This window comes from Sarcophilus harrisii, chromosome 6 (assembly GCF_902635505.1).
Source record: "Sarcophilus harrisii chromosome 6, mSarHar1.11, whole genome shotgun sequence".
Lineage (NCBI taxonomy): Eukaryota > Metazoa > Chordata > Mammalia > Dasyuromorphia > Dasyuridae > Sarcophilus > Sarcophilus harrisii.
Window position 1 is genome coordinate 26,582,846 of NC_045431.1, and position 16,733 is coordinate 26,599,578.

The 16,733-nt window shown below is 38.6% G+C and overlaps 1 protein-coding gene across 7 annotated transcripts in view; it reads left to right on the top strand.

Annotated features, from left to right (window-relative positions):
- Window positions 1-16,733, top strand: part of TBC1D1 (TBC1 domain family member 1) — a 224,040-nt gene that overhangs the window by 467 nt on the left and 206,840 nt on the right. Inside the window, exon 1 of one of the 7 annotated variants that reach the window (XM_031941269.1) lies at window positions 9-795. The exons of the other annotated variants lie outside the window; for them this stretch is intronic. The gene's annotated coding sequence lies outside the window, so the exon portion shown is untranslated. Of the gene's footprint in view, window positions 1-8; window positions 796-16,733 lie in introns of those variants that run through there. 7 annotated transcript variants of the gene reach the window in all.

The window sequence follows — 16,733 nt, forward strand, 5'->3', positions numbered from 1 at the left end:
CCCGGGGGCTCTTCGGCCTGAGCTTTGGGGAAAAGCTGAGAACGGGGCAGCCCTGGGGGGTCGGGGCCCGGTCCCCAGGATGCTCGGGCCCCGGCTCCCCGCGGCTTCCCGAGCAGCAGGAAGTTCGTTTGCCGCCTTCAGATGTGCCCGCCTGGCCGGCCCAGGCCACTTTGATGAAAGCGAAACTGGCACGTCCCCGGGGCTCCGGCCGCCCGCTCCTCCCGGCCCTTCCTCCCCTTCCTCCCTCCCCGCCCCTACCTGATGCTTCCTCGGGGGCCGCTCCGTTTCCACTTAGCCCATTGCCGGCCCCGGTATGGTCCACTTTACATCCCATCTGCCCCTCCCCCTCCGTCCCCCCAGCTTCTTGACATCCTGTTTTACAACTGCTGGGGATTCGGACGGGGGCAGGTGGAGCCTTACAAGTGAGTGTTCAGGAACGAACTTTCCTCCCGCTCCGCCGGGAGCACCACTAGCCCAGGTGGAGCACCATTACCCCAGGTGGAGCACCATTACCCCAGGTGGAGCACCATTACCCCAGGTGGAGCACCATTACCCCAAGTGGAGCACTCGCTCCTCCTACGTAACGTCGGAGGTCTAGGTTAAAAGCCTCTTCCTGCTCCCCCCGGTGACTGTGAGCCAAGGACAGAAATCTGCATACTCCTCTCGGGATCCCTGTAGCCGTAGTGGAGGTGTTTAGTTCATCCGGGGGAGCATCTCATTCTCTGCAAGAATTATTTTGCAAAGGGATTTCTTTGAATGAGATGTTAGGCATTTCCAATTCCTTCCTGGAAAACTGTAAGTACTCCTCACATTTTCTGATTTAAACGGACTCCAAAGAAACTGAGCTTTCCCCCCACCCTTTTGAGACATCCTGAATGTTACCTGAGGAAAAAGCTGTCGAATGCAATTTTCTCTGCAGAGTTCGGGGGTTTGAGAATTGATATTTAGTCCCCGAAAGAAATGCAAACTAAAAGGAATAAGGCAATGATTTTAGTTCTCGGTTCTCGTCTAGAGTTAGTGAGTTCAGGGGAAATAAGATTGTACAAGTGTAGTGATAACATATTCCTTTTGAAGGGCATTGGGCGTCAGGCTAAGAATCTAAAAATACATCTTATATAATCAAAATTGCTTATTTTGTCTTTGGGGCCTCTATCCCTTGATCCATTAAGCATTCTCTGCAGGATCATTGTGAAATATACCCACCCCTCCCCTTCTTCATTCTGCCTCTGTCTCCCTCTCTTCATCTTTAAATAATGTGCACTTTTAAAGTTTAGGTTGCTTATTCATCATGATATCTGGTGTAATATGCTGGTTTAAAGTTATTTTCCACCAGAGTGCTCTCTCATTTCTCCTGAAATTCTCGTCTGACTGGGGAAATCACTCCCTAGTAGTTTGTGTTCTTTTGTAGGTTGTGTTCTGGGCTGTTGTGTTTATTTGCTTCTGGATATTTCTGATCTGGTCTGTTTTGCTGGCTTCCATTTAAAAATAGATGTATAACAATTACTTCAAGTTGAATTTCAAAGTAATTTCATTTCCTCATTTTCAAACTGAATCAGAGAGTAACTAACTGCACAGCTAAAAACACAAAACAAAGCCCCATTTATTACCTGTAGATACCTCAAGCTTGAACAGTGTGACTGTCCAACATAAATAATATTGACACTATAATTCTAGAAGCTGTAATGTGTCCTCAAGGGTTTCTGTATCCTTTTAAGAAGGGGAGTCCCATTTTGGTGAAGTGAATCATTAAAAAAATATAAATGATCAGAAAATGCTCCACAACTGAGACAGAAGACTTGGATGTCACCTATGGTAGGGGATGAAATGAAATTGAAAATGTAAAGGTTTTTCCAGTCAGTTGCAAACTGATGAATTTTTTAAAAATCAGAGATGAAATTTTGAGTTCTAGGATTTTAAGATTTGCAAATGGGAACTCCTAAAACCTAATGCCCTGTGTCCAATGTACCTTGGAGTTTCCCTTCTTTCCCAGGGTCCAAGCATTGTGTGGCTTGACTGGCTTTTAGCTATGCCTTTGGTGTCCTTTATAATATTTTACCATATTTCTTATAATTCCCTATAGAGTCAAAGGGAGGAAATGGGACGCATTGAAAGAGAACTTTTCTCTCCATTCCAATCCTGATGAGAGGGAAACTAAAATTCCCCTACTATCGTCAATGCTATTTCCCTATACTGGGCTGAATTCAGCTGTGAATGAGTTGTAACCTTCATATAACCTTACCCTCTATAATATCCATCAGCGATGTATTGAGCATATAGCACCAATGAATGGAGGATGTTAGTTCTCATACAGGAGAGTGGGTTATTAGGCTCACGGTCTGTCTCCTTGGACTGCCTGAACAGCTTGGAGATGCAGGCTGTGTAACAACACCGTAAGTTCCATCCTTCTCTAGCTTTGTGACCATAGTAAGTCACTTAAGTTCTCACATCTTCAGTTTTATTATCTGTGAAATGGGGACAATAAAACCTTATCTACCTCAGAGTGTTGTTGTGAGATTCAAATGAGGGAACATGTGTTTGAAAACATATACTTAAGTTTTAAAGCTCTTGTCAGTGTCGGTTTCATTACATGATGATTCCCCTGTTTGTTGAAGGTAGGAAAATAGCAAAAGAACGTGAAAAGTCTGCACCTAATTGCAGGATACATCTTTCTTGAACCTCTGTCCCTTTTACAGCAAATCAGTCCCAGATCTCCTAACATTCCTGGGAACTGCATTTCAGCCCTGATCTTTTAGATGTCTGAATGATCCCAAAATAGAAATTATCCATTTGTGAGCTCGAAAACAGGTTTCCCGACCATCCAGTGCCTTCTTCCTTGACCTTCTCGGGTTCAGTGGCTTGTTCAGGTCAATACTCAGTCATGTTTCCCTACTTTACTTTTCCTTATGATAATGAAAAACTGAGAAGTGGATCCTGCTTATGTAAAGGCCTTTGTGACTTCTGCTAAGTTTGATGTAATTCAGTCCAGTCCAACTCTTTGTGACCCCTTGGACTATAGCACAACCGTGCTGTGTCTGGGCTTTCTTGGCAAAGATGCTGGAGCAGTTTGTTATTTCCTTCTCTAATAGATTAAGGCAACTGGGTTAAGTGACTTTTGCCCAAGATCTTACAGCGAGGTCACATTTGAACTCCCATTTTCCCCACTGCAGACTCAGTGTTTGATCCATTAAGACAAGTTTAGCTGCCTCTGCTCCATATCCATAGGGAATCCAAAGCTCTCCCGTGATAATAATAATCACAACTCACATTTATATAATGTTTAAAGTTTGCAAAGCAGTGTACACATAATATCTCATTGGATCCTCCTCATGTTGTGAGGGAAGTGCTATTATTTATGATCCCCTATAATGGATGAGATTAAGAGATACCAGATTCACACAGCTAGCAGGAGTCCCGCCTTAGAATGCCTCTCCAGGCTATTATGGATTCTTTTTTTAAAATAGCTTTTTATTGACAAAATATATACATGGATAATTTTTCAACACTGACCTTTGCAAAAACTTCTGTTCCAACTTTTCCCCTCCTTCCCCCCACCCCCTCCCCTAGATGGCAGGCAGTCCCATCCATGTTAAATATGTTAAAGTGTATCTTAAATCCAATATATGTATACATATTTATACCATTGTCTTGCTGCACAAGAAAAATCAAATTTCATTCTGGATCCTTAAGCCTGTGTTCTCCATTGTAAAGAGCAGCTGGGCTTTCGGAATGGCCCCATTCAAATGGGACTGGCTAAGGTATTGCTCCTTGATTATAATATGAGCATTAAGGATGGACCCAAACACATGTTGGTGGCCCCTTGTGCCCTAAGTACATGCACAAGGTACGAGTTAAAAGCAACAGAGTGAAAGATGGTTTGGATCCTCTTTATTTCATTTGTTTAGCTTTTCTGTTGTTTTCTCTATTTACATGTATTCCTGTGAAAAAATCCTTGTTAAGTTAAAAAAAAAAAAAAAAGAATGGCTCTGAAAGGTCCTTGTCTTTCTGATGAAGAAATGAAGGTTTAGAAAAATGAGGCAACTTGTTCAATCACCACACTGACAGGTGCAGATGGCTAGCTCCCCGACGCCACCTCCAAGGCTCTGTCCACTCTAGCACGTTCCCCTGTTTAGGCTGCCCTTTAGATCTAGCGCCCATCTTCCCGAAGAAGTTACTTGTTTATCCTTTAAAGCATATTTTGAAATCTATGAAAGTTTGTACTTTCCAGCTGCAGTGATATTTCAAAGCCCAAGTTTCCCTTTCATAGGTCCCTAAAATTCAAGGGCAAGATTTCAAAAAAATGAGTCAGTCAAAAAGTATTCACTAAACACTTGCTGTGTGCCAGTTATGGGCATTGGAAATGCAAAGATCAAAATTAAATAGTCCTTGCCCTCAAGGAATTTACATTCTAAAGAGGGAGAGACCTTGTGCCTCTATAGGTATGTACTGGACAGCTCCAAGTCAGAGATCCCGGGTACTCTGGGCCAGGGGAAGTGAGATATAGACCAAGATGCACCAGCATCTGGGGGACCAGGAAAGTAGGTCCTCATGAATAAGCTTAATCTTGGGTTGAATCTCTCAGGGTTTTCATGAGGTGGGAGTAAGGAAAGAGACTATTCTCTTGGGCATTTGCCATATTCTACAAACCTTTATTCAGAAGTTAACATAGGTAAGAAGATTCTGGCTAGATCAAACAGCCAGTGCAGATTCAAGGAGGCAGGAGAAATATTGTATATACGAAACTGCAAAAGTACAGTATGGTTGGATAGCAGAGTGAAGGAAGGAGAGCAATCTGTAATGAGGCAGGAGGATGAGGCTAGAATAGTACCGTGTCGGGAAGAACCTGAATGGATAAGCCATAAATGGATAAATTTACATCTGGTCCTAGTGGAAATTGGAAACCACTGGAATTAAGTGTGGAGGTGACATGGACAGACTTACACTGTAGGAAAATCTTTCTAAGATGGATTGGCATGGGGAGGGACTCGAGGTGGAGAGATCAATTAGGAAGCTAGCAGAGTGGTCCAGGGCGTGATGATGGCCGACTGGACGAGGGTGGTGGGTTTTTTTGAGTTGAGAAAAAGGACATATGGGAGAGAGATGCTATGAGGATAATAATGACAAGATTTGGCAACTGATTAGAGCAAGTGGTCAGGGATGATGCTGTGGTAAACACAATGGTACCCTGTGGTATCCTGGACAAATATTGAAGTTGGGAAGATTTATTTTTTGAGAGAAGATAATGAGATAATCTTGTTTCGGACATGTCAAATTTGAGATACCTATGGCTCATATAGTTCAAATTGTCCATTAGGCTGTTGATATGTGGAGTCTGAGAGAGAGACTAGACCTGCCTTTGTAGATCTGAGGATCTTCAAGATGATCATTCAACCTAAAGGAGTGGATGAGGTCCTAAGATAATGCAGAGAGAAAAGAGAGGAGGACAAAGAAAAAACCTTTTCTGATTTTGACCTATGTCAGTCTTGTCACCTAGATTAACATTTGAATAAAGTGGATTTGGCAAATGCTCAACAGCTTTGCCAAGAAAGAAGAGATCATTATTTTTAATAGATTTTTCCCCCTTTCCTGAGAAACAGCATGGCCTGTTGAACAGCACATAGTATTTTTTAGTTATGGTCAAGAAAAATTTTTTGACAAAGGAGTTGCATATGTGAACTTGCAAAGCAATCTAAAATTTGATGTATAGATTGACTAGAATAAGCCCAATTTGAAGATAACCAAATCTGGGTAATCCGAAATGGTCTTTATTTATTGTCATCATCATCATCATCATCATTATTATTATTATTCAATAATACTTATTTTTCCAATTATATGTAATTTTCTATAATGTCTGGGCTAGCTCTCTGAAGGGCCTCAGGATCAGTCAGTGTCAGGATCAGTCAAAGTCCTTGGTCTCCCCCATATAGACGAGGAGAAGTAAAGGAGGCAGACAAGTATTGCTGAGAAAGCCAAGTCAATCATAGCCGATCATCACATCATCTTACAATGTTCTCTTGATTATGCTCATTTCTAGAGTGATATCTTAGAACTATTTACCTATTTGGGAGAAGACAAAAAAAAAAAACAACCTACATTTGGAGATGGGGGAAAAACTAAGTATCCTTCAGATTTATTGACATGATGAGACTTTTTTAGTGAAAAAATAATAATTGATTACAAAGTAACAAGTACTCTAACCCAGTGGAGGAGATGGGAAATTCTCTTTCTTGTGAAAATTTGGTGGTTCAAAAAGCAGGAGTTGTTACTAAAACATTTTAAAGATGCTACCTTAGAAAGTTAATCAGATTTACAAAGTACAGCCTTTGATTTCTCCAAGAACAGTAATGATTGTTCTCATTTTATTTTATTTTTTCTGAAGCAATAAGATTGTATACAATACAATGAACAATAAGTTCATACAATCTTGTTAGTGGTCCATTTCTGTTTTCAATAGTCTCCGTGTTTCAGGGATAAAGAGCAGGAAATTGGTCAGGAATGAAAGCTGAGCTTCTGCAACATGGAGCTAATTTCATTCTTTGTACACAGACTTCCAAGGAAATCTAGTATAGTACCTGTACAGAGTAAGTGCTTGATTAACACTTTCAGAGTGACTGGAAAAAGTGCCTTTGATGATCTCACCAGTTCCTACAGATTCACTTATTAACTCATTATAGATGATTCTCACATCTATTTTTCCAACCTTAACCTTTACTCTGGCATTTCCAACTGCCTCTTAAGACATCTTGAATTGGATGTAGGGGAAAGAAAAGTTCAAATCTGAATCCATTATCTTTTCCCCTAAACCTCCCGTTCTTCCAAATTTCTGTTCAAGGCCCTCACCAAAATCATCTGAGTCACCCACGCTCCATATCCAGATGCCATCTCCAGCACTTCACCTTCTCAGCCCCTCCCCGGCCTTATCCAGTCAGCTATCAAAGTGATCTGGTCCTATTCAATCAAATCGGCAGTTCCTAACTATCCCCAGTAAGCAAATAGAAAACTCTGCTTTTTAAAGCCCTTATAACTCAGCTCCTTCCTGTCTTTTCCATTCTGATACGTTTGTCTTCTCCATATTCTCCAATCTGGCAGCCTTGGTGTTCCTCGAACAAGACACTCAATCCCCTGACTCGGTGTCCTTTCGCTGGCAATCCTCCAAGCCTGGAGTTCTTTCCATCCTAGCCTCTGCCTCCTGGCTTCCCTGGCTTTCCTCCAGTCTCAGCTAAAACCCCAATTTCTGCAAGAAGGTGATGGATCTTCAGTTTATCCCGTGTTTGTCCCTGGCACATCATTTGCATCTTGTGTACTTCATGCATGTGGGCTATTTTCACCTTGGGGGGGATTTTTAGGATTTAGCAGAGTGCCTGTTGGGTAGTAAGTTTTAATAAATGCTTGCTGACTTGACTTGACTCTATTGTTCTCAATGAGCCAGGAGGTCGAGGCTGTCAGCAGCCCTTCCCTGTGGACCTTTGGGCATGGGGCAGGAGGCAGAGCCCCAGCCTTAATGGCTATGAAGAAGACGACATGGCCTTCAGGGACTTGACCCACAGACATTTCTGGCAGGGATCCGAGTGTGGCTGGAAATCCACAGGTTGAAATGTCAGTCGCTATTGGCGGGATCCCAGATCCTCCTTTGGACTTGTTGGCAGACCTCCCTCTTGGCATTCCACCCTCCTTCCACTGCCCTTCCATTTCCTGGTTAGCATTTCTATCCCTTTGTTCTCATCAGAAGCAGAGGATTTCCTCACCGAAAAAATAAAATAAAATGAGTCGTCCTGGTTTATGCTGATTTTGGAGAGATTTTCTGTCGTGTTGTAAAGCTGAAAGGGACTTTAAAGAACTTTCTCGGCAAATGAGCAAGAGAATCAGCCTTTGGAGAGAGGGAAAAATAATGAATCGAGTCAGAAAACCTGAGCTTTGCTTCTGACCTTGCTAATTTGCTGCCTTTTGTGATTTTCGATCTCTCTGAAACTTAGCTTCCTCATCTATAAGGTCTTGTGAGGGATGTTTTCGACTACATATTAAATAGAACATAAGATTATGCTATAAAACATCATCTCTGTGAGGATATCCGGTATGTTGGTGTCCATGTGTAGGGGCTGTTCAACTGAGGGCTAAGTGACATGCCCAGGGTCACACAGCTGGAAAGTGTCCGAGGCTAGATTTGAACTCAGGAAGATGAGGCTTCCTGACCCCAGCTCTGGTGCTCCTGTGCCACACAGCTGCCTTCATTAATAGGATAGTATAGAAAGAACATATAATACAAAAGATTACACCCAAAAGCACAATACTTATTACATCTGTGGGAAGAGTGGGTTCTTATTTATAATACAGCAGGATTGAAACACATGTGTAACGGATATATGTGACTGTGGAGGTAACAATTCTTGCTTTTAAAAATCCTTTCTCCCTTTCTGGAGTTCTAGTGCATCTCTCCTTAAGCAGATCCCTGAGAATATGTCTACTGGGCAGGCCACATGGCTGAGCTCCCAGAATTCTGCTCTGTGCTTGAGTTCATCAGCAGCATTTCTCTCTTACATAGAGAGTCATCCTTGCTCAATCTTGGGTGACTGTCTTACTGCATGCAGCATCCCATTTATACATTAAAACCTATTTTGTCCAGTGATCAATCATGTGAAGACCTCCCCTGAACTGTTGGGGTCTTTGGAGGTTATATTAATTAAGGTGGAAGGTGGGGCAAATAGATTTCTACTTCTTACATTTGATTTCATTGGTATAAGGAACTTTCATTGAAGAGATTCCCTCCAACAGTACAGATCAATATGTGTTCTACAATAGGGCTTCTTAAATTGCTTTACTCATCACTCCTTTTTACCTGAGAAATTTTTACATCACCCCGGGGTATATAGGTATATAAAATAAGTATACAAATCAAAAAAATACTAATAGAGAAAATCATAATTTTGCAAAAAAAACAAAAAAAAACAAACCCTTCAGTTATGAGACCCCATATGGGGTTTGAGAGTTGCCTAGGTCATTAAGGAATTAAGTACACATCCAGTATATGTCAGAGCTTGAATTTGAATCTCAGTTTAATTGCCTTTAGGGCCAGCTTTTTATCCTCTAATTACTTCTGTGAAAATACAGCTTGACGTGAAACATGAGGGTACAGTTGGTTCCATTTAATATAATAAATTGGACAACCAGAATTAGGCTTGAAACTGATCTTTGCGCAATAATAAGGAACCAAAAGGAGGACGTTGGTGAGAGACTCAAAGTGGAGAGAGAATTCTCCAGCTAGCAGAGGGACAGGCTTCCTGGATTTTGTGACTGGTGCTTGGCTGGCAGGAGAGAACGGATGATGTTAGCTGGGTAGAATAGAAAGACCCAATTACCAGTGCTTGGCTCAAGGACAAGGAGCAGGAATCAGATCTCTCTGAGGACTGGGGAAGGCATTTACAGAGACTGAGAGAGAAGGTTAAAGAAAAATGTCCTTGAAGGAAAATGAGAAGAGGAGCCTTTTCTCTCTTGTTCATAAATTTTCTAACTCCTCATTTAAGATTTGGGTTGAAATGATGATCCTTACAAGATTTTAGTCAGTGTGTGTGTGTGTGTGTGTGTGTGTGTGTGTGTGTGTGTATGTGTGTGTGTGTGTTCCACAGCTAGGGAAAAACACAGTTCATTTATTCAGAGGCAGAACAATGTAAAAGTGCTAACCCTTGGGGTACCCTGTGGAAAGAGGGGAAGTGACCCTTCTGTAAGAGACTAGAACCCCTGAAGAGTGACTTCGAATATAAAAATTGGACTAAAGTAAAGGAACTAAAGCCAAGATTCTGTTGAAAAGTTTTAAAAACCTCCAGCTCAGTAGGATATTAGCTTGATACTTCTTTGCTGTGGATAGGGCTACCCCTGATAGATCAACACTAAATGCCTTCTTTTAATAAGCTGTTTATATCTACAATTCTTTTTTTTAAAAATGGCTGTAGTGACTGTTTTTTAACTCCACAATCTTCACAGTGTCTTTCAATGTGTTTTTTAAATTAGTAATTAATTCCAAGTCTGCAGCAAATGCTTCTCTGATATATTGGCAAGTGTTTGCCTTCTCATTTTCTGCTTTACCTGATTTTTGTGATTAGGTGCCCTGTTGAATCAGACTATTTCTGTTTTTGTATTTTCCGAAAAAGCTGAAATAATGTTGCTGCAAGCCTGGGAGATACTGTATTGGAAGGGAGCGTTTAAGATAACATTTTTCTCTCCTGAATTTTGCAAAAGCTTTTCCTATTTCAAGAACAATAAACAAAGTATCTCTTCTTCTTTCCATCTTTCAGTGGAGTGGAGATGACCCTGAGCCAATATTTGCAGAGTTGAAACTCAGGCAGGATGAGTCTAGCAGGAAAAGCTTTGAACATGTGTGTAGTCAGAGACCGAGTCTGATGGCGTCAACAGAGAATCAGCTGAGCTAAATATGGAGATGCTTATCGAAGCTGGCTGCCAGACGAGGAATTATTTTGGCCCTGGTGAATCAGGAATAGACAAATACTCGACATACTTCTCGAGCCATCGTTGCACCATCTTGTTCTGTGGTGATACTGGTGGATTGATAGGAAAAAAGGGCATAAGATGCTATCCCCCAAATAGCTGGTGCATTTAACTTCAGTTTTGATCCAGCATCCAATAAACTGATGTGCTATTGGAGGAACTGTACCAAATTCCTTCTCAATATAAATTAAAGCAACAGAGGTGAAAGGGCAGTTTGAAAATCTTCAGAAATTCTAGTAAAGGGGTTAGCAGAGCTGGTTTCCCTGAGTTCCCAATGTCAGGGGAAATTTTCATGGCCGCCTCATTTTGTAGTGCCTGTGATGAGCCATTCAGATGCTTTACACTTGTATATCGTGGTTGCTTTGCCCAAATCGATTCAACAGAAATTTGTTAAGTATCTGCTATGCGCCAGACACTGTGCCAAAGAAAACCTCAGAAGAGCACTGAGTGTCATAAAAAAGAAATCGGCTCCATGCTAAGAGAAAAGAAACGACCATTTACAGACACAGTATGGTAGTCATTTCAGAATCAGCTGCTTGGGGGCAGATTATTGAACAAAGGTCTGAGTAAATATCAAATTAGAACCAAAGATAAGTCACTGAAAAGAATTTATACGATCAGAATAGCTACAATCTAAGCTTCAGTCAACTCCAAAAAAAATGGGGAAACTAAAAACATCGACAGTCATCATTTCTTAGTCAATTCCTCAAAATCTGAAGGTAGATGTGAGGACTCCTCAATTTGGATCTTCAGTGACGGAGATCCCTTCCCATCTACATCTGCCTGTGTAAGTCTTGTCTCTGAGCTCCCATAAATCAGCTGTGAGGTCACTGACTCCTTTTAGAAGGTTTCTTCACTTTTTTCCTGTTATCATTTCCCTGAAGCCATATTTTGTTTCTTTTCACCTTTGAAGTTCTTCCTTCAGTGTATCTTGCTCACACTTACCATTTTCTTCTCTGTTGCTCTCATTTTACACACTGTTGTGTTCCACATCTTGCAGTCAAACAGTCACAAACAAGATATTTGTATTAAAAGGATAGATCTTTGTTTCCCAGGAAAATTTGGGGCCATTAAAAGAACTCTGGAATTTCCTAAAGATATCGCAGCTCAGTTTTCTCTAGTTTAATTTTTAGGTTCATCTTGTCCTCTGTACTGTCTGACCCAGATATACTGATGAGTAAACTCTAGCTGTTTTTCACTCAACTCCATGTAATAATCTTGGTAATAGATGTTCTTTACCCACTTGATTTTTCAAATCCTTTGAGTGGTTTTAGATGGATTCCAGGAGGTTCTGCAATATTCCAGCTCTTAATGCAACCAATATAATGTCATCTGCAAACAGCAGCATCTGGAAGACCTTACTTCCCACAGGAAATTTCTTATTAACCTAGACTATGGACTGGCTCTCTGCCAGAGGCAGCTAGGAGGGACAGTGGCCCTGAAAAGAAAGGAAGCCCTAAGTTTGAAATCTCATATATTTACTGACAGTATGGTCCCAGAAAAATCACGAAACCTGTTTTCCTCAGTATATTAAATGCCAAAATGGGAACAACAATAGCACATACCTTCCAGGATTGTGGAGAAGATCAAATCATATTTGGAGGAAAGCACTTAGAACATCATAATTGTGCAATTAATGCTTGTTCCCTTCTTTCCCTCTCATCATAGTAATGAATCCCATTGACAAATTGCCTTTTATGGTTTACCTGATTTTTGTGATTGGTGCACTACTGAATAAGACTATTTTTGTTTTTATATTTTCCAAAAAAGCTGAAATAATGTTGATGTAAGACTGGGAGATACTGTATCGGAAGGGAGCTTTAAAGATAACATTTTTCTTTGCAAAAGCTTTTCATATTTAAAGAACAATAAACAAAGTATCTTTTCTTTTTTCTATTTTTCAGTCAGCTCCACAGTGATAAACTTGAAGTCCTTTGTAGAATATTGCTTGTGAAAACCTATGTGACCCCAAAATGCTCAAAATTGAGCATTTCCACATACAAAGTAGACCTGAAAAAAGTGATCTCATATAAAACCATGAATGTCTACTTAAAACTTATTTTTAAAGTGTATTATAAGGTGTCCTGCTTGTAGTTGTCTATAACTTTTTTCTTATTAAAAAAATTTAATTGCCCTTGTTATTTTCTTTTCCTTTTTTTAGGCAATACTACTATTGATCCCTTTTTTTCCTCATAAAAACAAAGAAACAAACCAATCAACCAAACTAAAAATCTTACCCCCCAATAAAAAAGAGAAACAAAATTCTTGGAAGAAATAACCACTGTCAAGCAAAATAAATTCACATCCTACTCACGTCCAAAAATGTATGTGTCATTTTGTATTTTGAGTAAATCACCTTTCCCAGGAACTGGGAAGGTTTTTTCATCATCTGTCCTGTGGAAGGATAAAAGATCATTGAATTGGTCAGAGAATTCTTAAGTCTTTAAAATCCATTTCATTTACAATTTAGTTGTAATTGTATAAATTTTTCTATTGGTTATTGCCTTAATTTGTATCCATTTATAAAATTCTCAGAAACTTTCCCTTTAATCATTTCTTATGGTGCAATAATATTCCATTACATATGTATACCATTATTTATTCAACAATCCCCAATTAATAAGGATTCCCTTTGCTTTCAATTAGAAAAAATATTTTCCCCAGTTACATGTAAAGACAATTTTTAACATTGAAAAAATGTTGAGTTCCAAATTGTTTCTCCTCCCCACTCACCTTTCCTGGGACAGTAAACAAGTTGACATAAATTATATATGTTCAATCATGCAAAATGCATTCGTGCTGTTGGAAAAGAAGACAGACTCAAAGGGGGGAAAAACTGAAAAAAAAGAAAGTGAAAAATAGATGCTTGGTCTGCATTCTGACTCCATCAATTCCTTCATTGGAGGTAGCTAGCATTTTTCATGGTGGAGTTTGGAATTGTCTTATATCGTCGCATCACTGAGAATGGCTAAGTCATTCACATCTGATCATCTTAGTGTTGTTACCGTGTACAATGTTCTCCTGATTCTCTCACTTCACTTTACATCAGTTCATATAAGTCTTTTCAGGTTTTTCTGAAATCATCCTGCTCATCATTTCTTATAGCTCAGTAATATTCCATTACAATCACAAACTACAGTTTGTTCAACCATTCCTCAATTGATAGATATTCTCCCAGTTCCTTTGCCACCACAAAAAAGGCTGCTATAAATATTTTTGTACAGATAGGTCCTCCCACTTCCCCTTTTATAAATCTTTTTGGGATATTGTTGGGGTATTGCTGGATCCAAGGATATACTCTTTGATCATAGTTCCAAATTGCTCTCCAGATTAGTTGAATTAGTTCACACCTCTATCTGCAATGTCTACTGGTTCCACTTTTCCCACATCTTCTCCAGCATTTATCATTTTCCTTTTCTGTCATAATAGCCAATCTGAGAGATGTGAGGTGATACTTCAGAATTGTTTTAACTTGAATTTCTCTAATCAATAATATTTTTTTCATATAATTATAGATAGCTTTGACTCCATCTGAAAACTGCTTGTTCATATTCTTTGACCATTTATCAATTGGGGAATGATTTATATTCTGATAAATTTGAATCAATTCTCTACATATTTGAGAAATGAGACCTTTATTAGAGATACTTGTTGTAAAAACTGTTTCCCAGGTAGGTTTCTGCTTTCTTTCTTGGTTGCATTTTCTTCCAGTATTTTGCTATGAAAAGATCTATTGTAAATAGGATCTTTTCCTATTTCTTTGATCTCTTTGGGATATAAGCATAGTATTGCTGGGTCAGAAGGTATATACAGTTGGGTAACTTCTAAGGAATAGCTTCAAATTGTTTTCCAGATGACTTGGATCAATTCGTAACCCTACCAATATAGCCTCCTTCACAACAGATATTTTCTGCTTTTTGTCATCTTTGCCAGTCTGATGAACTGCAATCTCAATAGAGTTGATTTAATTTGCATTTCTCTGGTTGTGATTTCCTCCCTTCCCTTAGCTATTTCCTTTCTAGTTTTAACTTATATTGTTTTTTGTGTGCAAAATTTTTTTGCACACAATTTTAATTTTAATATAATTTAAATTTAAATATAAATTTTAATTAAAATTATCCATTTTATCATCTGTGATCTTTTCTATTCTTTGTAGATCACATACTCTTGCCCTATCTGAAATTATAATACATATCTCCTTCCATTTGTTTGTGAGATAACCTGGTATATCCATTGGAGCTGATTAGGGTGTACTGTGTGAGATGTCATTCTAAACCCACTTTCTGCCAGGATGCTTTCCAGTTGTCCAGTAATTGGCTTATTAATTGACTAGTAAGTTATTGCCTAGCTAGTGAGGATCCTTTGAGTTTATTGAACATTATGCTACCATATGCATTTGCTCTTATTTAATGAGTAACTAATTTGTCCCACTGATTGCCTTTTTAAAAACTGGTATCAAACAGTTTTGTTTTCTATATAGTTCTTGCCTTTTTACCTATTCTTATCTTTTCATTGAAATCATACGATAAAGGGAATTTTGTCTATTCTTTTCTTTGGCTTTCCAAGCCATCTTTCCATTTAATCTTTCCTGGTTTTATTCATAGAGGGAGTGTCAAAACTGATAGGATTTAGCTCCTCTAGAAGGAGGACTTGTTGGTCATCAGACCAAGCTTTTACATTTAGAGTGCTAGTGACCAAATTAATGATGATAGAGAATCTAAATACTGTGTAATTCTTAGCTCCTCTCTCCCTTTTTTTGGCCATTCTATCTCTGCTGCTGCAGAAATGGGAGAGGACCACACAGTACCGTGAACCATTTTGTATTTTCCTTTGTTTTATGTGTTGCCATGGTCAAAGACTTAATCAGATGGCTGACCTTCTGGTAAGGATCTTCTCCATATTTAGCTAGACAAGTCTTCAGAAAACAGACTCTTTGTATTCCCAAGATCATATATAGAACTTTGCTAGTGTGATAGAGCCTTCCCGGTCATCACCACACCACAATGAAACATCAAAGTACAACTTTGTGCAGAAGCTTCCTTGAGAAATTAATAATTTAAAAGTTTTCACGGAAAGAAGGTTGAGAGAATCCAGAAACTGTTGCCTTAATCTCATCGCCAAACCCAGAGATGTGGTAACCAAGGGCAACATCAAGATATAAACTCACTTGCAGAACATGATAGAGCAGAAGAATAAGAGATTGTATCTTCTCCCTGGATAGTTGAGGAGAAAAAAAGCCTGATGAGATATTGCTATCAAATATAGTTTAACCAGAGTAGAGATGAAAGTAGGAGGCCAACAGACTGCCACACTGTGGTTCAGGTTTGTTGGCATTTCTATAGGGTTCTCATCTGCATTAATAGTTGAAACACCCCATTTGTATTCTTACCCAATATACACACAATTACTCTTAAGATGTCAGAAACAATGACAGTTTCTAACCAAATATATGTAGAGGAATCCTGGGCCAGAAAGCAGCGCAATTTCAAAATAATTAGAGATCAATATACAGTACAGATGAAATAAGAGAAAAAAAGATTTTTTAAAGAAAAATAATCACACAGTAGGTATTTTTTTCTTTCACTAAAAATTGCTTTCCAGCACCAACTATTAATCCATATCTCAGAACTATAAGATCTTTATGAGAATGGTTATTTATATATAATTAATTATAACATAATAACATAGTTATTATTCACAAAATAACTTACAGATACTTATAGGATATAACTTAATTATTTAAATATATGGTTATTTTATTTACACATAGTTATATCGGAATAACTTATAATCATTTATATACAGTTAATTAAAATGTAACAGAATTTTTAGTATGTAATTATTTACATAAAGTTATTACACATAATAGTTGTTAGTTATTATAATTATTTAAATATATAGTCATTTTATTTGCACATAATTATCACAGTAGAATAACTTATAGTCATTTATATATAGTTAATTAAAACAACAGAATTTTTACATCTATAATTACTTATTTACATAGTTATTACATAGTTAATAGCAGTTAGTTACTATAATGCATAATTAGTTGCCTGAATATATTGTTATTTTACCTACATATATAGTTACTATATAATGACTTAGAATTAGTTATATGATGTAATATAACTTGTAGTTAGTTATTTGCATTTTTAGCTTCAAGAGTATCGGAATAAAACATTTTCAAAGAGGAATTCCTATAGGAGATCTTATCTTTGCAATTTAGCAACTGA